This window comes from Lathyrus oleraceus, chromosome 6 (genome assembly GCF_024323335.1).
Source record: "Lathyrus oleraceus cultivar Zhongwan6 chromosome 6, CAAS_Psat_ZW6_1.0, whole genome shotgun sequence".
In the NCBI taxonomy this organism is placed as follows: domain Eukaryota; kingdom Viridiplantae; phylum Streptophyta; class Magnoliopsida; order Fabales; family Fabaceae; genus Lathyrus; species Lathyrus oleraceus.
Window position 1 is genome coordinate 223,757,137 of NC_066584.1, and position 23,171 is coordinate 223,780,307.

Sequence of the window (23,171 nt, forward strand, 5' to 3'; positions counted from 1 at the left end):
ATCTAGCCCGGTCTTTGTTGTGCTACCTCCCGTTGTACACACTTTACCCAGAGTAAAAGACACCATCTATCATTCTGAGCCATCTGAGGGCCCAGATGTTTATGAGAAGATGGATGCGATGAACGACCAATTCCTTGAGCTGCGCAAGGAACTGAAGACTCTGAGGGGTAAGGACCTCTTCGGTAAAACTGTTGCTGAGTTGTGCCTTGTGCCCAATGTCAAAATCCCTATCAAGTTCAAAGTGCCTGACTTTGAGAAATACAAGGGAAACACTTTCCCTCTCAGCCATCTTGTGATGTATGCTCGTAAGATGTCAACGCAAACCGAGAATGATCAACTTCTTATCCACTACTTTCAGGACAGCCTGTCCGATGCTGCACTCAGATGGTACATGGGTCTGGACAGTGTGAACATCCGCTCCTTCAATGATCTTGGCGAAGCTTTCGTCAAGCAATATAAGTATAATATGGATATGGCTCCCGATAGGGGCCAGCTGAGGGCGACGTCCCAGAAAGAGAAGGAGACTTTTAAAGAGTACGCCCAGAGATGGCGTGAGTTGGCCGCTCAAATTGTGCCACCCCTCGAGGAGAAAGAAATGACCAAGATCTTTTTGAAGACCTTGAGTTCTTTCTATTATGAGAGGATGATTGCTAGTGTGTCGCAGCCCGAAAAAATACAGAGGTGCGAAAAAACAACCGGCGAGAAAGAAATGACAGAAGAGTCGCCACCGTGCGTTATTTATCCCAAAGGAGGGAAAGGAAACGCTCGAAGTAAACCTGGAGAAAGGAAAGGAAAAAGACAAGGTCTCGCAACCAAATCTTGGGTTCGGGAGTCGATTATGCGAAGGGAAGGTATTAGCACCCCTACGCATCCGTAGTACTCTACGGGATCCACTCTTGTTTGTTCTTGTCTAAAGGGTGTGTGTTTATCTAATGTACTATTTACTAAAAGAGAGGGTCAAAGAAAATGACTCGCACGGATGTCGCATCCACTGCATACGTATCTCATTTGGATATGAGAATCAGAGTCTTCGTAGCTCGGCTACCTATGGATTAAGGGTAAGTGTGCTCGCTAAGACGTCGCGTCTTATGCCTACGTATCTCATCGGGAATGAGAATCAGAGCAAAACGTAGTTCAGCTAACTACGGGAACAAAGGTCTCGATTGCAACTAGGGCAAGAGAAAGGGAAGGTCTCAATCGCAACGAGGGCGAGAGAAAGGGAAGGTCTCGATCGCAACGAGGGCGAGAGAAAGGATCGCAACAAGGGCGAAAGCAAACAAGGATTAGTTGTTAGTCGTTAGTCAAACTCGGCAAGACATCGCATCTTGTGCCTACGTATCTCATCTGAACATGAGAATCAGAGTTGCCGTAGTTCGGCTACATAGGGATTGCCATCTGAACATGGACTTACAAAGGAAGACACCAGTTGTGTCAAAGGAGAGTGGGTAATGTGTTCACGTCCTAGCAGTAGGTGTTGCAGCTCGCTGAATCGAGTCTTAGGCAGTTACCTCTTTGCAATAGGACGGACTACATGCCACAAGATCGGAGACGCACGGAAGGTCTAAAAGAAATGGGGAAGCTCTGCCCTAGAGTTGTCATGCAATATGTACTTAAGTGTTAGGATTTACAAATCTACATTCGGAAAAGATTTTTTGATTGGTCGCACGGCGGCGAGAAAAAAAGAGTTTGATTGGTTGGATGTATTTTGAGTGATGGCGAGAACCAGGATTGGCGAGATATACATCTCGAATCCTAGCCTCAGGAGTGCATGGTATACACCATGTTCCATTTCCATCTTTATTTGCAAAAAGTGTTTAATAGAGAATTAAGTGTTTTGAATTTGATTGAGAAAGGGTTTGGAGAAACCGCATTGACAACAACGATCTAGAAAACGTTAAACCTTCCCTAAAGCAAAATCAACAGATACAAACAAAAGGTCACATGTTACGAGGATGTCGAAAGAAATGTGACTATTACCTCCTCAAAACAAGACTCGGCGCGGTTATGATAGCGGTGCGAAGAACTGGTGTGCCCTTTTCAGGTAGCTTGCTTTGCCCTGCTTCTCCCTTTTCTTTTTATCGTTACGATCCTCTTGTTTCCGCCCCCTTCCTTTTCAATACTGTTTTTTTTTGATTTGGGATTTAGGTTTCTTTTGGTGGGTTTGGTCCGCCTCCAAGCTTTTTTCGTTGTTTTTTTCTCTCTTACTGATTCTCTCTTCTATTTATCTCCCAGCTTAGGGTTTTGACTCGGTGCCCTTCTTCCAAAAGAGTAACTCTGTAACCTCCTTTCTGATGTGCTCAGTTTGGATGGGCTTCTTTGGTGCTAGGTTCGAAAGTGGTAATCTGAACCTTCGCTTTCTTCTTGAATTTTGTTTCTAATCCAATTTGGGAAATTTCTGATGTTTTGAATTTTTACTGCTTTGGCTGATTATGGTAGGTTGCAACTTGAGTGGAATTGGGCTTCACATGAATTTGCCTTGACCGTCATTTGTTGCTGTTGAATTTCAAATGTCGTCTGGATTTGGCTTAGCTTAGCATAGTTTTCACTGAGTTTTGGATTTTTTAGCTTGCACTGCCGTGTGAAGCCTTGGCTGTTGCGACTTAAGTTGTTCTTGTGCTGATTGTTTCTTGGTCATGGATTGAGTGGTGGTTCATGAATCAATTTTCTTGAGTCCTGAATTCCTTACTGTTTCGAAAATTTGGATGTCCGAAACACTTGGGAAGTTTATTGAATGGCTTTGGTATTTTGCAGGGTGTTGTTATGTTAACACAAGTTGGCGGCTAACTTCAACTTTTACTTCACCATTCCGCTTCTGTTTCGATAGGTAAAGACCAAGGTATTCCGCTTGAGCGCCGAAACCTTACACTGCCATTTTCCTGATGCTGGTGTAGATTGACTGTTGCAGCCTGAATTCGATGACAATGTGTTTTATTTCATTTGCACTTAACCTGCCTTTTTTTGTGTGCATTACTATAGGAACAACTGTTGGTTTTGACGGCGTGCATCATCTATATGTGCTACATGAGATGCTTTGGATTTTTGCTTGGGATGCTTTGCCGGTGTGTGAACTGTTTCGTGAGCTGCTAGCAGCGGTTTAGGTTTAGTATGGCAGGGGTATTTTTCTTACAGCATTTTGGCAATTACACTATTCGTTTCACATTGCCAATCTATTGTAGATTGGTTAGTTAAGCGCCATTACGGCTACTGAATTAGTATCGCAAGTACCGCTGCCTTTGGGCTACCTCATTGTGTTGTATAGCTTTTGATTTGGGTTTTCCAGGAACCGCATAGGTTACCTTGTGGGTTTCACTGCAGGTTTTGCTTTATTTCCTCTATGCAACAGATATGTTAGTAGCTATGATGATGCATTGGTTTAGATGCCACGCTCTGCCGTTGATTTTTTTGCTTCTGTTGTGAAAATGCAGGTTTCCGTGTTGCTTTGGTCATTGCAATTTGTATACAAAGGATAGGAAGATCGTGCATTGGTGGTGGTTGAACCATGGTAGTGAGCTGGTCTGTCTGCTGATAGTCATGTTGTTGTGCAGGTTTGGACTTTCATAGATACATCTGGTTGAAAATCTTTGATTTCAAAAATCACTTCCACCGACATGCAATCAATAACCTTCAAACTGTCTAAACTCCCAAACCATCCTGTCATGTGACTTGGAAAAAAACCTTGTTAAGTTGTTTACACCCTTCAATTTGCACAGAAATGAGACTAGAAAAGGAATCGGCACCAACTTCCACTTGCCAATGTCTGTCAACTTATTGAGAATTTTATTAAGTTTTGAAAGCAGAAATTTGACAGGGGCTGGTCTCACAGAAAATTGAAGAGTTTGACGTTACTCATTGACAACCTTAAGGTGGTGTATTCATATCCTTATGTTGTTTGTTTCAATGATTATAGTGTAGGACCAACATAATCAAGTTTAGTATTATGTGTCATTGATTGTTTATCTGTGATGTCGAATGGTCAATTGTTGTAATGTTTTTTTTTTGCTGTTGTTTGTTTGATGCAGGAAATGGGATTGGACAACGAGGTTGCTACGTTGGAGAAGCAGAAAAAGTTGTTGGAGAAAATTCCGGGCATGGAATTGAATGAAGAAACCAAGAAACTGAGACAGGCTTGTTTCAAATCTAATTACAAGAAGAGAAGATTGATTACCTTCCATCATTGAACTTATCATTGAACTTCACTGTCATTTGCATATTGGAATGTTGGATATAACAGTAAAAAGCCTCACACAAAGAGTATAGAGAATGTGAAAAACTCAAGACATGTTACTTGTTTTTTCATGTTGTTTTGGTTTTTTCTTATATGTCCGTGGAGCATCATAACTTCATTGCCATCACCATGATTTCCACATCCACCAACCATGGTGTTCCATGCCACAACATTTCGAATCGACATCTCGTTGAATACTCTACATGCATCAATTATATTTTGTTTTTGGCATACATGTTGATCAATGCACTAGCCACTAAAACAATGAGTCAAATGACTGTCTCAGAACAAGACTGTGAATCTGTTTTCCAAAATCATAATATCCCAAAGCATCATCACTTAGTACACTCAACATGCTACTTCAAGTGAACTCGTCCCCGTTCGCAACATCCAACCGCATCAAATTGAACATGCTAAAAGCCTCTTCTGGTAAACAATTGAAGGTGTAGCAAGAAATCATCACATTCCACGTAACCAAATCTCTAAAAGGAGCAACGCAAAACACCCTCCTAGCATTTTCAACAAAAACACATTTCGCATATAAATCAACAAGAGCACAGCCAACAAAACAATCCAAATCAAATCCAACTTTCACTGTAAAATAGTGCAACTGAATTCCCATCTCAGCATCATAAAACCGAGCACAAGAACAAATCAAACCATTTAGAGTTATATAATCAGGAACCACCATCTCCAACAGCATCCTTTTAAAATAAGAAAAACACAGCTGCTTACGATCCAATTCATTTTCATTATCGCATGATCCAACAATACCGCGAATCATAATATTCCACGACACAACATTTCTCACAGGCAATCCATCAAACAGCTTCTCTGCATCTTCGGTTTCTTTACATTTAAGATAAACACTCAAAATCTGATTTAACAAGGAAAGAACATGACAAAATCCAAATTTTATTAAATGGGCATGTAATTGTTTTCCTTCAGGAAGATAACCCCTTTTTGGCTGAGATTTTGAGGGCGTTGGAACAAAACAAACGAACAGCGTCGTGGTCTTCGAAATGAGTTTGATCAGGAATTGACATAGAAGCTCTGAATCTGCTTGTGGAGCTACATGGATGATGAGATTGGTAGGAAGAGAAAGAGAAGCATTGTGTGAAGAATGAGATAGGGAATGAAAGGAAATGTAAATGACCGATTGATGGGAAAAAAATTCAGGGCCAAAATCGGGGTATGACAGTTGCCCCTATTTAAGCGTCTTCAACTAGAGAATATGAAGCAGGACGTTCTTCATATGATCATTGTGGGAGATGGTTAAATACTAAGAAGACCCGGATTTTGATCCTTAATCCCCATGAAATAATTAACCGTGCTTGTCAGAATCGGCAAAGAAGCAATCTCCAAAGAAGAATCTGGCTGGTATGGTGAAAATCGGCCTGAGTACCGAAACAGCAAGTTGACCTGGATACCAAAATAAATGGTAACACAGGAATACCCATGGCCTGAACGCCGCACTAAGCATCAGAATATGAGAGTATCAATGTTGGTCTGATCACCGGAAATCTGGTCTGAACACCACTTCGGTCTGGATACCGGAAACTGGCCTGAATGCCACGAGTTGCATCGACTTGATCGTCAGAAACTTCTTCGATCTGAAAATCGGAAACTGGCTTGAACGCCACTTCGGTCTGAATACCGGAAAATTGGCCTGAATGCCACTTCGGTCTGAATACCGGAAAAAACTGGCCTGAATGCCACTTCGGTCTGGATACCGGAAAAAAACTGGCCTGAATGCCACTTCGGTCTGAATACCGGGAACTCTGGCCTGAATGCCACTTCGGTCTGAATACCGGAAACTGGCCTGAATGCCACTTCGGTCTAAATACCGGAAACTCTGGCCTGAATGCCACTTCGGTCTGAATACCGGAAACTGGTCTGAATGCCACAAGTACTTCGACCTGATCGTCGGAAACTTCTTCGATCTGAATATCGGAAAAACTGGCCTGAATGCCACTTCGGTCTGGATACCGGAAACTGGCCTGGATGCCACAAGTTGCATCGACCTGAATGTCGGAAACTTCTTCGATCTGAAAATCGGAAACTGGCCTGAATGCCACTTCGGTCTGGATACCGGGAAATTTCATGCCCGTCAGCATCGACAAAAATAGGGAAAATGATAATTGAGGCGGCACGTGGGCCAACGACCCATGCTGGGGATAATAAGTCATGAACAACCTTCAGTCTGAGCACTGGAAACAAACTTCTGGCTTGTCACTTGGGATGCCGAGCATGTTTTATGCTTACATGCGTATGTTTGAATTTTTCAATGGCGTAATGCTCCATGAAAATGGAAATGCTACGCGATTTGGGAGGATGCAATGCAATATGATTCTACATGCAAGGATGCGAAATGCTGGGGAAAATGCCAAGCCGAAGCAAGGATTCCTGTTGGGGAAATGATTGGCCGCGCGGTGTTCTGGCAATGGCGAGATACCGAGGCTCTGACTGGGGAGAGAATGGCACTGCCAACCTGTTGTTGGGGGAAGTGATAGTGGTTCTGGCAACCATAATCTACGAGAGATGACTCAGCAGAGGGGGAGCAAACACCGATACGGTACCGAGGTTATGTTTCAAGGCAAGAGATCATCGATCTGGCATCGGGATCATCGATCTGGCATCGAATTCTGAGGAGCAACTACTTCTGCTGGGAGGATACGGTCTGGCACTGTCAACTCTGCTGGGGATATACAGTCTGGCACTGTCAACTCCGCTGGGGATATACAGTCTGACACTGTTAACTCTACTAGGGAGTGTATAGTTTGAAACAACCGCTTGGGGAGTACAGTGGTGAGAACCTGCTGGGGATTGAAGAATCCAACACTCTGATCAGCTCTGCAGGGATAAGACACCGGATTCGTCTGTTGGTGACTTCATTGGGGAAGATATTCACGGTCATCTGCAGGGGATTTTAAGGAAATGCCCCGAGGGTACCTGTTCTAAATAGGTGATCCAAAGCACTTAAAATTTACAGCAATTTTAAATGTTTATTAAGCATGTACCTGTAAAACCCTTATGTGTCATGATGCAATGTTTATCAAAAATTCGGACGTCATATTTGCAAACAAAACAGTAAAATGAAAATGAACACAGAGATGTAATGAATAACATGATTTTATTGATTGAATGGCCTCTGAATAAGCATTTACATCAGGAAGCAATCCCTAGGAAGAGGTAATCGCAAAAAAGATAAAAACAGAAAATAATTTAATGGCAATGTGAAAAGGATTTCTATCGGGTTCCAATTCTGCTATGACTTGCTCGTCTTCAAGATCCTCCAGATGATCAGCCTTCTGAAAAGGTGATTGGACTGTTTCCCACCTTTTGAAAGTTTCCAGTCATCGACATGAGATGAGATTCAGAACTACTCAGAACGCAGTCATTCGCTTAATCCCTAACTTTTGCCTGGATCGCCCTTTCGGGTTTTCAATCCACCGGGATACCCATTTTTGCCTAAGTTGCCTTTTCAGGTTTTCAACTTACCGGGTGTACGATCTTTTCATTTTTAAATCCCTAATTTTTTCCCGAACCTTTTCATTTTCTTGGTTCGTCGGGATGCCCATTTTTGCCTGGACTGCTCTTTTTACCGTCCAGCGGGTCTATTTTATGCGAAGTATTTTTTAACTGCGTCTGAGTTTACCGGGGAAGTGAAGTCTTCACCATCCATCGTTGCAAGCATTAAGGCCCCACCATCAAAAACCTTGGTGACGATATACGGTCCCTCATAGTTAGGAGTCCACTTGCCCCTATGATCCGTCTGAGGAGGAAGGATCCTTTTCAACACTAAATCTCCGACTTGGAAACAACGAGGACGCACTTTCTGATCAAAGGCTCTCTTCATCCGACTCTGATACAACTGCCCATGACAAATGGCTGCCATTCGCTTCTCTTCGATAAGACTCAACTCATTGAACCTTGTCCGAATCCATTCAGCTTCATCTAGCTTGACATCCAACAGGACTCTTAGAGAAGGAATCTCCACTTCAACAGGTAGAACTGCTTCCATACCATACACAAGGGAGTAAGGGGTTGCCCCAGTCGATGTACGTACTGAAGTGCGGTACCCATGCAAGGCGAAGGGTAGCATCTCATGCCAATCTCTGTACGTAACGACCATCTTCTGCACAATCTTCTTTATGTTCTTATTCGCTGCCTCAACAACACCGTTCATCTTAGGACGGTAAGGGGAAGAATTGTGATGCTGAATGTTGAAGTTCTGGCACAACTCCTTCATCATTTTGTTATTGAGATTGGAACCATTATCAGTAATGATTCTTTCGGGAATCCCATAGCGACAAATGATTTCCTTCTTAATGAAACGGGCAACCACATGTCTGGTGACATTCGCGAACGACGCTGCTTCGACCCATTTGGTGAAATAGTCGATGGCAACAAGGATGAAGCGATGCCCATTGGAAGCAGTCGGCTCAATCTTTCCAATCATGTCAATGCCCCACATTGCAAACGGCCACGGCGAAGACATCACATTCAGAGGATTCGGCGGTACATGCACCTTATCAGCATAAATCTGGCATTTATGACACTTCCGAGCATATTTAAAACAATCAGATTCCATGGTCATCCAGTAATAACCCGCTCTTAACAATTTCTTGGCCATTGCATGTCCGCCGGCGTGAGTACCGAAGGAGCCCTCATGAACTTCTTGCATCAACATGTCTGCTTCGTGTCTGTCCACGCATCTGAGCAAAACCATGTCGAAGTTCCTCTTATACAGCACATCGTCCTTGTTCAAGAAGAAACTGCCTGCCAATCTTCTCAAAGTCTTTCTATCATTGTTGGATGCCTCTGCAGGGTACTCTTGATTCTTCAGAAAGCATTTGATGTCGTGATACCAGGGCTTGTCATCAACTACCAGTTCAGCAGCAAACACATACGCGGCCCTATCAAGGCGCATAACATCAATCCTAGGAGCATGGTTCCACCGACCCACCTTAATCATGGAGGATAGAGTAGCAAGAGCATCTGCCATCTGGTTCTCATCACGAGGTATATGATACAGCTTTACTGTTGTGAAGAAAGTCAACAGTCTTCTCGTGTAATCTCTGTACGGGACCAGGGTGGGCTGGAGAGTATTCCAATCACCATTCACTTGATTGATCACTAGAGCTGAATCTCCGAAGATGTCCAGAGTCTTGATTCTTAAATCAATGGCTTGCTCAATACCCAAGATACAGGCCTCGTACTCAGCTTCATTATTGGTGCACTCGAAAGTCAGACGAGCGGTGAAAGGCATGTGGGCACCTTTCGGAGTAGTAATGACAGCGCCAATTCCACTTCCTTTGGCGTTGACGGCCCCATCAAATGTTAAAGTCCACTTTTCATCTGGATCAGGTCCCTCCCCAACAACTGGCTCTTCACAGTCTTTCATCTTGAGGAACATGATGTCTTCATCTGGAAAATCAAACTTCATCGGCTCATAGTCTTCAATCGGTTGTTGAGCAAGATAGTCTGACAAAATACTCCCTTTGATGGCTTTCTGGGATGTATACTGGATGTCGTACTCTGTCAGTACCATTTGCCAACGAGCAACCCTTCCGGTGAGAGCTGGCTTCTCGAATATGTACTTGACTGGGTCCATCTTGGAGATCAGTAAGGTTGTGTGAGTCAGCATGTATTGTCTCAATCGCTTAGCAGCCCATGCAAGTGCACAACATGTCTTTTCAAGCATTGAGTATCTCGACTCGCAGTCTGTGATTTTTTTACTCAGGTAGTAGATGGCATGCTCTTTTCTACCTGTCTCGTCGTGTTGACCGAGAACACAACCCATGGAATTGTCGAGTACTGTCAAGTACATAATCAGCGGTCTCCCTGGGACTGGAGGCATGAGGATAGGGGGATTCTTCAAATACTCTTTTATCTTTTCAAAAGCCCTTTGACAATCATCGTTCCACCTGATAGTCTGATCTTTCCTCAGCAATTTGAAAATTAGCTCACATGTGGCTGTTAGGTGAGAGATGAACCTTGCAATGTAGTTCAACCTCCCTAAGAAACCACAGACTTGCTTCTCTGTTCTTGGCTCAGGCATTTCCTATATTGCTTTCACTTTGTCAGGATCCACTTCAATCCCTTTTCCGCTAACAATAAAACCCAACAACTTTCCAGATCTCACCCCGAAAGTGCACTTGTTCGGATTAAGCCTCAACTTGAATTTCCTTAAACGCTCAAACAGCTTCTGCAGATTCACCAGATGTTCTTCTTCTGTCTGAGATTTGGCAATCATATCGTCCACATAAACCTCGATTTCATGATGAATCATATCATGGAATAGAGTCACCATAGCTCGTTGATATGTTGCCCCAGCGTTTTTCAGACCAAACGGCATCACCTTGTAGCAGAAGGTGCCCCACGGGGTTATGAAAGTTGTCTTCTCCATGTCTTCTGGTGCCATCTTGATTTGGTTATAGCCAGAAAAACCATCCATGAAGGAGAATACCGAGAACCGAGCTGTGTTATCTACCAAAACGTCGATGTGAGGTAATGGGAAATCATCTTTAGGGCTAGCTCTGTTCAGATCCCGGTAGTCGACACACATCCGTACCTTTCCATCCTTCTTAGGCACTGGAACGATGTTTGCGACCCATGGCGGATAATTTGTGACTGCTAGAAATCCTGCATCCAACTGCTTTTGCACTTCTTCTTTTATCTTGATAGCCATCTCTGGTCTTGTTCTTCTAAGCTTCTGCTTGACCGGAGGACAACCTTCTTTGAGAGGCAAGCGGTGTACCACGATGTCTGTGTCAAGCCCTGGCATATCCTGATAAGACCAAGCGAAGACGTCAACATACTCTTGCAACAGTTCAATCAACCCCTTCTTCACATCATCTTCCAAAGCAGCCCCTATCTTGATTTCTTTCTTGACGTCCTCGGTGCCAAGATTAATCACTTCAGTAGACTCTTGATGCGGTTGAATGACCCTTTCCTCCTGCTTTAACAACCTGGCAAGTTCTTCAGGGAGTTCACAGTCTTCATCACCCTCTTCTTCAGCTTGGAAGATTGGATTTTCGAAGTCGAAGCGAGCCATAGCAGAACTGTTATCAATAGGATCCGGTGATGTGCATCTGCATGAGTGATGGTATGTGCTTATGAGTGTGAACAGTGAGTGAAAACTAAAAAAAACATTGCCAAATATTTTTATTTTTTTAAAATTTTGAAAACTGTAAAAATAGAAAGACAGTGAACAAAATATTTGAATGCAAAAGACGTCCTTCATTTATGATAAACAATGTAGGTATTCACATTGATGAGCCCTACAATGAGTCATTACGCCCTGGGCGGAACGTAAGACTTGGACATGCATGAATAAACAAAGAAAAATTACTCCTCTAGAAGAGTGACTTGGACAATTTCCTCGGAAGACCAATTGTTGATGACTTCACCAGGAATCCTCGGACGCACCCAGTTGTCGATGTCGCAATCACTATCCCCATTTTCATCGTTGATTGCAGAGATCTGGCCATATTGGATGACGCCAGCACTGGAGAAAGTAATCGGCCCCTGACGAGTCTGAGGTGCTGAAGTTGTAGAAGTCAGCGCTGGTTGATATCCAATCCCGAACTTGTCGTCCTTCATTGGTAATTCCAACATACGTCCCCAACCGGGAGCAATACCTGAATCCACCAAGGCTTGTGCCTGCTTGAAAGATGAGATAGGGGCTCCTGCTTTAGCCCCTTCCACCGGAGCTGCATCCTTGATCTGAACTGACTCAAAGGCCTGACAGAGAGTCTCTTGAATTTCACCTTCTACCTCTACGTACTTGAATGTAGACAGGTTACTGACCAGGATGTCCTCCTCACCACAGACAGTGATAATTCTTCCATTGACCGGGAACTTAATCTTCTGGTGTAGAGTTGAAGAGACTGCCCCAGCATTGTGGATCCAAGGACGACCCAGAAGGCAACTGTACGAGGGACTGATATCCATCACATAGAATACGGTGTTGAAGGTTTGTGATCCAATATGAATTGGCAATTCTACCTCTCCAAACACCGACCTCTTAGAACCATCGAAGGCTCTCACCATGAGATCGGAAGGTTTCAAGATCAAACCTTCTACTTCTAACCTTGACAGGGCTCTCTTGGGTAGCACATTGAGAGAGGAACCTGTATCCACCAGCACATGAGATAACACGGTGCCTTTGCATTCCATTGAGATATGCAAAGCTTTGTTATGATTGCGTCCAGCTGGTGTTAAGTCAGAATCAGTAAAGCCCAGCCCGTTGCTTGCATGAACATTTGCAATGATCCCTTCTAGTTGGTTTATTGAGATCTCCTGAGGCACATATGCAGCATTAAGGACCTTCAGAAGTGCCTCCCTGTGTGCCTCTGAACACAACAGAAGTGAGAGAATGGATATCTTTGACGGCGTCTGAATCAACTGATCGACTACCTTGTAGTCGCTTTTCTTTATGATTCTCAGAAGCTCGTCCACATCCTTCGCAAAAGTGGGCTCAGAACCAGCCTGGGGTGCAGACGTACCCTCACTCACAACTTGCTTTCCTTTGGCTTTCGCCGCAGCATCATCATTATCAGCTTGGGTAACCGGTGGTGAGAACAGTCTACCACTTCTGGTGAATCGCCCGATTCCACCAACATTGTCCACTGCGGGACCTTCAACTTCGAGTTCAGACTTCTGACCCTCTTCTACCTTCAATGGTTATTCCACCCCATGATCGTCTGTGTATACACTCCCCCCATAATGCCAAGGAATGGCCCTATTGCTGGTGAAAGGTAGAGGACCAGGGGTTGTGATTGTCATAGCGGCCGGTCGCACTGGTGGCACTGGTTGCGCTTCTGGCACACTGATCTGATTAGTCGGGTAAAAGATGGTGATAGTAGCGACATCATAGTCATACTCGGGAATTTCATTCATTGAAACAAAAACATCCGGAACACCAGAATCAAGTTCAGTTACATCAAGATCAGACACATTGTTTGGTATATCAGCAACAACATTTGAAAAATTAAATACATCAATGGGAAATACACAATCAGCAGGAACAACATCTGAGAATTCTTCAACAGCATCTTCAAATACCTCTTCAACTACCCCTTCAGCAAACTCTTTGGCAGACCAGTCTTCAACTTGGAGGGTACCATTGTCAAGCAAGACCTGGATACCCTGCTGCAGCTTCAAGCAACCCTTGCCCTATGTAGCGCATTCCGGACAACCTTTCCCACAACCGGGGAAGACATCGGCCTTCAACAAGCATTCCTTAATTTCCCACAACGGGGTCTTCAACTTCAACACATCCTTAACAGACTTGGCTTCCTCTTCCAGCATATTAACGTTTGCACCGCCATGCTGTGGCATGGGATTGTTAACGACATTAGGAACCGGTGCAAGGCTGATAGCCTTTGAATCAATGAGGTCCTGAACTACGTGCTTAAAAGCTTTGCAGTTCTCAATGTTGTGGCCAGGTGCCCCAGAGTGGAAACTACACCTAGCATTGGCATCGTAACCCACCAGAAGTCTACCAACCGGAGGAGCCAGAGTGCGTAGCTGCACAAGTTGTAGCTGTTGAAGACTAGCAAGCAGTTGAGCGCACGACATTGGGAGAGTGTCGAAACGCCGGTCCATCATTCTCTGCCTCTGTTGATAGGCGGGTCTGTTACCTGGTTGTTGTTGTTGTTGATACTGAGTTGGCTGACGTTGTGGTTGTTGTTGTTGTAGTGGTGCTGCAGCTGGAATGGTCACAGCTGCAACATACGGTTGCCGATGATAGTTTTGAAAGTTATTCCCTTGGTTATTCCTATTTTGATATGAAGATACAGAATTCACACCCCCTTCCCTCTGCTTCTGTCCTCCCATAAACGGCTTCTTTACTCCTGATGAAGATCCACCTCCATTGTGGCTCTTGTAAGTCTTTAGGTAATTCTCTACCCTCTCTCCGGTAGAGACCACATCAGCAAAGTTGGAGGCATTGCACCCCACCAGACGCTCCAGGTAAGGTCCAGGCAACATATTCATGAACATGTTGGCCATCTCCTTTTCCAACATGGGAGGTTGAACACGGGAAGCTGTCTCCCTCCAGCGTTGAGCGTATTCCCTGAAGCACTCATTGCTTTTAAGAGACAGGTTCTGGAGTTGAGTTCTATCTGGGGCCATGTCTGCATTATACTGGTATTGCTTCACAAAAGCCTCCGCCAAATCCCTCCAGCAACGGATATGGGCTCTATCCAACCTCATGTACCATTCTAGGGATGCCCCAGCTAGGCTGTCCTGGAAGAAGTACATGAGTAGCTTCTCGGCATCAGAGTATGCAACCATCTTTCGGAAGTAAGCTTGCACATGGGTCTTCGGGCAAGAGCTACCGTTGTACTTGTCAAAGATTGGGACTTTGAACTTCGGCGGGACCCTCACGCCTGGGACCAATCCCAAGTCAGAAACATCTACCCCCAGAGGGTTTTGTCCTTCTACCGCCTTCAGCCTCTCCTCTAATCTCCTGAACATGGGATCCATGCCATGGCCCAAACCAAAGTCTTCTGGCAGCAAGAACTGATCATCTTGATCATCATGGATGGGTTGTTGATCAAGGTTGTTATGTGGGATCGGGACAGGCCCCGGTCCATTAACCTCTGCATTTGGAGGATCAGTCACGACCTCTGGTTGAGTAGTTGCGGGATTCCTTTGTATCATTTGTCTAATCTCTTGCTGTCCCTGCGCTACTCCCTGGACCACGTCCATGAACTGGTTCATGCGGACCCTCATCTCAGCAAGTTCTGCTTGTAGACCCTCCATTGCTTTTTGCTGGTTTCTGCGGGTACCGTACCGGTGAATTCCTGAATCAGCTATCCTGCTAATGGAACACCCCACAAAATGAGAACACCGCGACGGTACCTGTTATGCAAGACATGCTATGGATATGCAAATGTAATGACATGTTTATCAATTCCAAAAGGTATTCTAACCCTTTGATTCCAGTCTCTCGTCAGATGAAAAGTGTAAGAAAAACCCCGACCAGAATCAAGAAGAAGATGTCAGCCCCTGGGAATAGATAAACATGTGTTGAATGATTTGAATGCAAAATGATGTGATGCAATGCAGTGACATGGAAATCGGGACTGCTGTATCCGCTCGAACATATGTCGGGTTGCACTGTCTGAAGAGAAAACCCACTGAAGAATAAGATCAAAACTCTGCTCCAGAAAACCGGGTTGGTTGGAGGTTAAGGTTTTCCTGAATTTAGCCCGCCCCTCACTGGTAGGTTCTAAGAACAGAAGTTTGTCAGCTTTAGCCCTTCAGTCGAGAATAATACGTTTACCACTGAAGGTTTGGCATTATTACGGGATAAAAGACCTCTGCTGACTCCCCTCAACAGGATATCCTAAAGCAAGTTCCCAGTCTCGGGGTCCTCGGATTGAGCAGGGAGAATGCGCCCACCAGAGCTAACATAATCACGTCTCGGAGGAGAGGCCTCGACTGAGTTCTCGGGAAATGGTCACCAGAGTCGACGATTTCTACAGGAATATCTGTCGTTATGGAACACCCATAGGACAAAATATACCCAACAGAAACCTCGTCTGGAATGTGGGTTTCATGAACGACTTAACGTAGCAACATACCACGCAAGCCTCATGACTATCCACTCTAACACCTATGTGTACACTCAAGCCTGGGTAGTGGGCTTATCTCTCATAGAACAGTCCCAACCCAACAAACAAACAACCCACAGAACCCACAGATACAACAAACATATGTACATGAATGCAATAAGGTAAAGCAGGTAAATGATGAAAATAAATAACTGTACAAAAGAATAAACACCCAACAAACAAGAAATCTACAAAAGCTAGGAGGGACTCGCTTAGGGAAACCGGGTCCCCAGTGGAGTCGCCAGCTGTCGCAGCCCGAAAAAATACAGAGGTGCGAAAAAACAACCGGTGAGAAAGAAATGACAGAAGAGTCGCCACCGTGCGTTATTTATCCCAAAGGAGGGAAAGGAAACGCTCGAAGTAAACCTGGAGAAAGGAAAGGAAAAAGACAAGGTCTCGCAACCAAATCTTGGGTTCGGGAGTCGATTATGCGAAGGGAAGGTATTAGCACCCCTACGCATCCGTAGTACTCTACGGGATCCACTCTTGTTTGTTCTTGTCTAAAGGGTGTGTGTTTATCTAATGTACTATTTACTAAAAGAGAGGGTCAAAGAAAATGACTCGCACGGATGTCGCATCCACTGCATACGTATCTCATTTGGATATGAGAATCAGAGTCTTCGTAGCTCGGCTACCTATGGATTAAGGGTAAGTGTGCTCGCTAAGACGTCGCGTCTTATGCCTACGTATCTCATCGGGAATGAGAATCAGAGCAAAACGTAGTTCAGCTAACTACGGGAACAAAGGTCTCGATTGCAACTAGGGCAAGAGAAAGGGAAGGTCTCAATCGCAACGAGGGCGAGAGAAAGGGAAGGTCTCGATCGCAACGAGGGCGAGAGAAAGGATCGCAACAAGGGCGAAAGCAAACAAGGATTAGTTGTTAGTCGTTAGTCAAACTCGGCAAGACATCGCATCTTGTGCCTACGTATCTCATCTGAACATGAGAATCAGAGTTGCCGTAGTTCGGCTACATAGGGATTGCCATCTGAACATGGACTTACAAAGGAAGACACCAGTTGTGTCAAAGGAGAGTGGGTAATGTGTTCACGTCCTAGCAGTAGGTGTTGCAGCTCGCTGAATCGAGTCTTAGGCAGTTACCTCTTTGCAATAGGACGGACTACATGCCACAAGATCGGAGACGCACGGAAGGTCTAAAAGAAATGGGGAAGCTCTGCCCTAGAGTTGTCATGCAATATGTACTTAAGTGTTAGGATTTACAAATCTACATTCGGAAAAGGTTTTTTGCTTGGTCGCACGGCGGCGAGAAAAAAAGAGTTTGATTGGTTGGATGTATTTTGAGTGATGGCGAGAACCAGGATTGGCGAGATATACATCTCGAATCCTAGCCTCAGGAGTGCATGGTATACACCATGTTCCATTTCCATCTTTATTTGCAAAAAGTGTTTAATAGAGAATTAAGTGTTTTGAATTTGATTGAGAAAGGGTTTTGAGAAACCGCATTGACAACAACGATCTAGAAAATGTTAAACCTTCCCTAAAGCAAAATCAACAGATACAAACAAAAGGTCACATGTTGCGAGGATGTCGAAAGAAATGTGACTATTACCTCCTCAAAACAAGACTCGGCGCGGTTATGATAGCGGTGCGAAGAACTGGTGTGCCCTTTTCAGGTAGCTTGCTTTGCCCTGCTTCTCCCTTTTCTTTTTATCGTTACGATCCTCTTGTTTCCGCCCCCTTCCTTTTCAATACTGGTTTTTTTTGATTTGGGATTTAGGTTTCTTTTGGTGGGTTTGGTCCGCCTCCAAGCTTTTTTCGTTGTTTTTTTCTCTCTTACTGATTCTCTCTTCTATTTATCTCCCAGCTTAGGGTTTTGACTCGGTGCCCTTCTTCCAAAAGAGTAACTCTGTAACCTCCTTTCTGATGTGCTCAGTTTGGATGGGCTTCTTTGGTGCTAGGTTCGAAAGTGGTAATCTGAACCTTCGCTTTCTTCTTGAATTTTGTTTCTAATCCAATTTGGGAAATTTCTGATGTTTTGAATTTTTACTGCTTTGGCTGATTATGGTAGGTTGCAACTTGAGTGGAATTGGGCTTCACATGAATTTGCCTTGTCCGTCATTTGTTGCTGTTGAATTTCAAATGTCGTCTGGATTTGGCTTAGCTTAGCATAGTTTTCACTGAGTTTTGGATTTTTTAGCTTGCACTGCCGTGTGAAGCCTTGGCTGTTGCGACTTAAGTTGTTCTTGTGCTGATTGTTTCTTGGTCATGGATTGAGTGGTGGTTCATGAATCAATTTTCTTGAGTCCTGAATTCCTTACTGTTTCGAAAATTTGGATGTCCGAAACTCTTGGGAAGTTTATTGAATGGCTTTGGTATTTTGCAGGGTGTTGTTATGTTAACACAAGTTGGCGGCTAACTTCAACTTTTACTTCACCATTCCGCTTCTGTTTCGATAGGTAAAGACCAAGGTATTCCGCTTGAGCGCCGAAACCTTACACTGCCATTTTCCTGATGCTGGTGTAGATTGACTGTTGCAGCCTGAATTCGATGACAATGTGTTTTATTTCATTTGCACTTAACCTGCCTTTTTTTGTGTGCATTACTGTAGGAACAACTGTTGGTTTTGACGGCGTGCATCATCTATATGTGCTACATGAGATGCTTTGGATTTTTGCTTGGGATGCTTTGCCGGTGTGTGAACTGTTTCGTGAGCTGCTAGCAGCGGTTTAGGTTTAGTATGGCAGGGGTATTTTTCTTACAGCATTTTGGCAATTACACTATTCGTTTCACATTGCCAATCTATTGTAGATTGGTTAGTCAAGCGCCATTACGGCTACTGAATTAGTATCGCAAGTACCGCTGCCTTTGGGCTACCTCATTGTGTTGTATAGCTTTTGATTTGGGTTTTCCAGGAACCGCATAGGTTACCTTGTGGGTTTCACTGCAGGTTTTGCTTTATTTCCTCTATGCAACAGATATGTTAGTAGCTATGATGATGCATTGGTTTAGATGCCACGCTCTGCCGTTGATTTTTTTGCTTCTGTTGTGAAAATGCAGGTTTCCGTGTTGCTTTGGTCATTGCAATTTGTATACAAAGGATAGGAAGATCGTGCATTGGTGGTGGTTGAACCATGGTAGTGAGCTGGTCTGTCTGCTGATAGTCATGTTGTTGTGCAGGTTTGGACTTTCATAGATACATCTGGTTGAAAATCTTTGATTTCAAAAATCACTTCCACCGACATGCAATCAATAACCTTCAAACTGTCTAAACTCCCAAACCATCCTGTCATGTGACTTGGAAAAAAACCTTGTTAAGTTGTTTACACCCTTCAATTTGCACAGAAATGAGACTAGAAAAGGAATCGGCACCAACTTCCACTTGCCAATGTCTGTCAACTTATTGAGAATTTTATTAAGTTTTGAAAGCAGAAATTTGACAGGGGCTGGTCTCACAGAAAATTGAAGAGTTTGACGTTACTCATTGACAACCTTAAGGTGGTGTATTCATATCCTTATGTTGTTTGTTTCAATGATTATAGTGTAGGACCAACATAATCAAGTTTAGTATTATGTGTCATTGATTGTTTATCTGTGATGTCGAATGGTCAATTGTTGTAATGTTTTTTTTTTGCTGTTGTTTGTTTGATGCAGGAAATGGGATTGGACAACGAGGTTGCTACGTTGGAGAAGCAGAAAAAGTTGTTGGAGAAAATTCCGGGCATGGAATTGAATGAAGAAACCAAGAAACTGAGACAGGCTTGTTTCAAATCTAATTACAAGAAGAGAAGATTGATTACCTTCCATCATTGAACTTATCATTGAACTTCACTGTCATTTGCATATTGGAATGTTGGATATAACAGTAAAAAGCCTCACACAAAGAGTATAGAGAATGTGAAAAACTCAAGACATGTTACTTGTTTTTTCATGTTGTTTTGGTTTTTTCTTATATGTCCGTGGAGCATCATAACTTCATTGCCATCACCATGATTTCCACATCCACCAACCATGGTGTTCCATGCCACAACATTTCGAATCGACATCTCGTTGAATACTCTACGTGCATCAATTATATTTTGTTTTTGGCATACATGTTGGTCAATGCACTAGCCACTAAAACAATGAGTCAAATGACTGTCTCAGAACAAGACTGTGAATCTGTTTTCCAAAATCATAATATCCCAAAGCATCATCACTTAGTACACTCAACATGCTACTTCAAGTGAACTCGTCCCCGTTCGCAACATCCAACCGCATCAAATTGAACATGCTAAAAGCCTCTTCTGGTAAACAATTGAAGGTGTAGCAAGAAATCATCACATTCCACGTAACCAAATCTCTAAAAGGAGCAACGCAAAACACCCTCCTAGCATTTTCAACAAAAACACATTTCGCATATAAATCAACAAGAGCACAGCCAACAAAACAATCCAAATCAAATCCAACTTTCACTGTAAAATAGTGCAACTGAATTCCCATCTCAGCATCATAAAACCGAGCACAAGAACAAATCAAACCATTTAGAGTTATATAATCAGGAACCACCATCTCCAACAGCATCCTTTTAAAATAAGAAAAACACAGCTGCTTACGATCCAATTCATTTTCATTATCGCATGATCCAACAATACCGCGAATCATAATATTCCACGACACAACATTTCTCACAGGCAATCCATCAAACAGCTTCTCTGCATCTTCAGTTTCTTTACATTTAAGATAAACACTCAAAATCTGATTTAACAAGGAAAGAACATGACAAAATCCAAATTTTATTAAATGGGCATGTAATTGTTTTCCTTCAGGAAGATAACCCCTTTTTGGCTGAGATTTTGAGGGCGTTGGAACAAAACAAACGAACAGCGTCGTGGTCTTCGAAATGAGTTTGATTAGGAATTGACATAGAAGCTCTAAATCTGCTTGTGGAGCTACATGGATGATGAGATTGGTAGGAAGAGAAAGAGAAGCATTGTGTGAAGAATGAGATAGGGAATGAAAGGAAATGTAAATGACCGATTGATGGGAAAAAATTCAGGGCCAAAATCGGGGTATGACATAGTGCTCCCTCGGACTTCACCGAAATGGTGAACATGGGAATAAGGCTAGAGGAAGGAGTCCGTGAAGGACGTCTATCTAGGGATGAAGGCTCTTCAGCAAAGCTATATGGGGGCTTTGCAAAGAAGAAAGAGGGAGAGGCACATGATGTGTCTTCCCATATCAAACGAAGGCTCTCTATAAAGAGGAAGATTGCTCGCCCTGCCGTCAGCCAACACCAGGTGGCTCATATAGCACCCGCCTTCAGGGAAGTTCATCATTAACAACAACAACATCAACAATATCAACAGCAGCATCGTCCGCAATAGCAGGCCTACCAGCCTCAAAACAACAATAACACCAACACCAACTACGATAGGAAGAGGGCCACTTTTGATCCAATTCCAATGACTTATGTTGAACTCTATCCTTCGTTGAGTAATAGAAAATTGATTACTCCACGAGACCCACCTGTTGTACCGACCATCCCTCAGTGGTTGTACAAGCCTGAGCTACACTGTGTATATCATTCCGGTGCTCCCAGACATGATGTGGAGAATTGCTATCCCCTGAAGACCAGGGTGCAAGACTTTGTTAGAAGTGGGATTTTGTTTTTCGAGGACGTAGGTCCTAATGTCAAGAAGAACCCATTGCCCAAGCATGGGAAAGCTGCTATGAACATGGTCCAGGGTTGTCTTGGCAAATATGAAGTCTTGTATGTCAATGATATCAGAAAATCTTTGGTCGAGATGCATAAGCTGTTATGTGGATACAACCATTATGAGCATGACCATGATAGGTGCCAGGTGTGCACTATCAACGAAAGAGGATGCCGACAAGTCAGGAAGGACATCCAAGAGATGTTGGATCAGGATATGATTGAGATACTTCAGAATCGCAATGAGGATGAAGTGGATGTTATATCTCATGTATTCAGGATACCAGAGCCTGTTATCGTCAAATATGATGGCAGCAAGAGGAAGGTTTCTCCATCTCTTGTAATCAAGCCAGCGGGCCTTGTCCCGTATTCTTCAGATAAAGCCGTTCCTTACAGGTACAATGCAGTCATGTTAGAAGATGGGAAGGAGGTGTCGTTGCCCTCCACCTCTGTTGTGAGTATCTCAGATGTTAGTGGTGTGACCCTTAGTGGTCGTGTTTTCTCGGCGCCGCCGAAACCCCACGAAGATGTCGTGAGAAGAACTGTTGTTATTAATCCTGCCGGTCCTGTGGGGACTTCTTCTTCTTCGAATCCGGCACTTATTGTGAAGGGTGTTGACCCTGTTGTTGATAAAACTGTCAAATCTCCTGTCCTGGTTGGCCAGCATGGCATTTTGAAAGAGGACTGTGATGAGGTGCTGAGGCTCATCAAGAGGAGCGAGTATAACGTTGTTGATCAGCTGCTACAAACTCCATCTAAGATATTTATCCTATCTTTGCTGAAGAATTCCGAGCCACACCGCGAAGCTTTGCAGAGGGTGTTGGACGTGACATACGTGGATCACGATGTCACTATTGAACAGTTTGATAGCATTGTTGCAAACATAACTGCTTGTAACAATTTGAGCTTTTGCGATGCTGATCTTCCCGAGGAGGGAAAGGACCACAATTTGGCTCTACACATTTCTATGAATTGCAAGGATGATGCCTTGTCCAATGTGTTGGTAGACACAGGGTCATCGCTTAATGTGTTGCCAAAATCCACTCTGACAAAACTTTCCTACCAGGGGCCTCCCATGAGGCAGAGTGGAGTGGTAGTCAAAGCTTTTGATGGATCGAGGAAAACTGTGATTGGTGAAGTAGAACTCCCGATCAAGATTAGACCTAGTGATTTCCATATCACTTTCCAGGTCATGGATATCCATCCATCATATAGTTGTTTGCTTGGCAGACCATGGATTCACGAGGCAGGCGCCGTGACATCCACCCTACACCAAAAGTTGAAATTCGTTAAGAATAAGAAGTTGGTGGTGATAGGGGGAGAGAAGGCTCTCTTGGTTAGCCATTTATCTTCCTTTTCCTATATAGACGCCGAGGATGAGGTTGGGACTCCGTTCCAAGCTTTGTCTATTGCTGAGCCTTCAAGGAAAGGACCTTCTTCATTTGCTTCCTACAATGATGTTAATTTGGCCATTGAGCATGGTGCAACTGCTGGTTTAGGACAAATGATCAAGCTGGAAGATAATAAATCCCGAGCTGGAATAGGGTATTCTTCAGGCATTTCCAATGAGCGTGGGTTGTTCCAGAGTGGTGGTTTCATCCACATGGTTGACGATCAGGAAGCTGATGCCATTGTGGAAGATGATGAAGAGGAAGATCTGGGCAAG

The 23,171-nt window shown here is 43.8% G+C and overlaps 2 long non-coding RNA genes and 1 pseudogene across 2 annotated transcripts; 2 read left to right on the forward strand and 1 right to left on the reverse strand.

Annotated features, from left to right (window-relative positions):
* The first annotated feature begins 2,749 nt into the window (after positions 1–2,749).
* LOC127094572 (uncharacterized) lies at positions 2,750–3,309 on the forward strand. The gene is made up of 2 exons (XR_007792634.1): positions 2,750–2,824; positions 2,977–3,309. It is a non-coding gene; the product is annotated as an uncharacterized LOC127094572 (long non-coding RNA).
* Positions 3,310–3,815: 506 nt separating this feature from the next.
* LOC127092596 (uncharacterized) lies at positions 3,816–4,420 on the forward strand. The gene is made up of 2 exons (XR_007792225.1): positions 3,816–3,863; positions 4,020–4,420. It is a non-coding gene; the product is annotated as an uncharacterized LOC127092596 (long non-coding RNA).
* A 166-nt stretch (positions 4,421–4,586) lies between these two features.
* Positions 4,587–20,800, reverse strand: LOC127094881 (pentatricopeptide repeat-containing protein At2g46050, mitochondrial-like; annotated as a pseudogene).
* Positions 20,801–23,171: the final 2,371 nt, after the last annotated feature.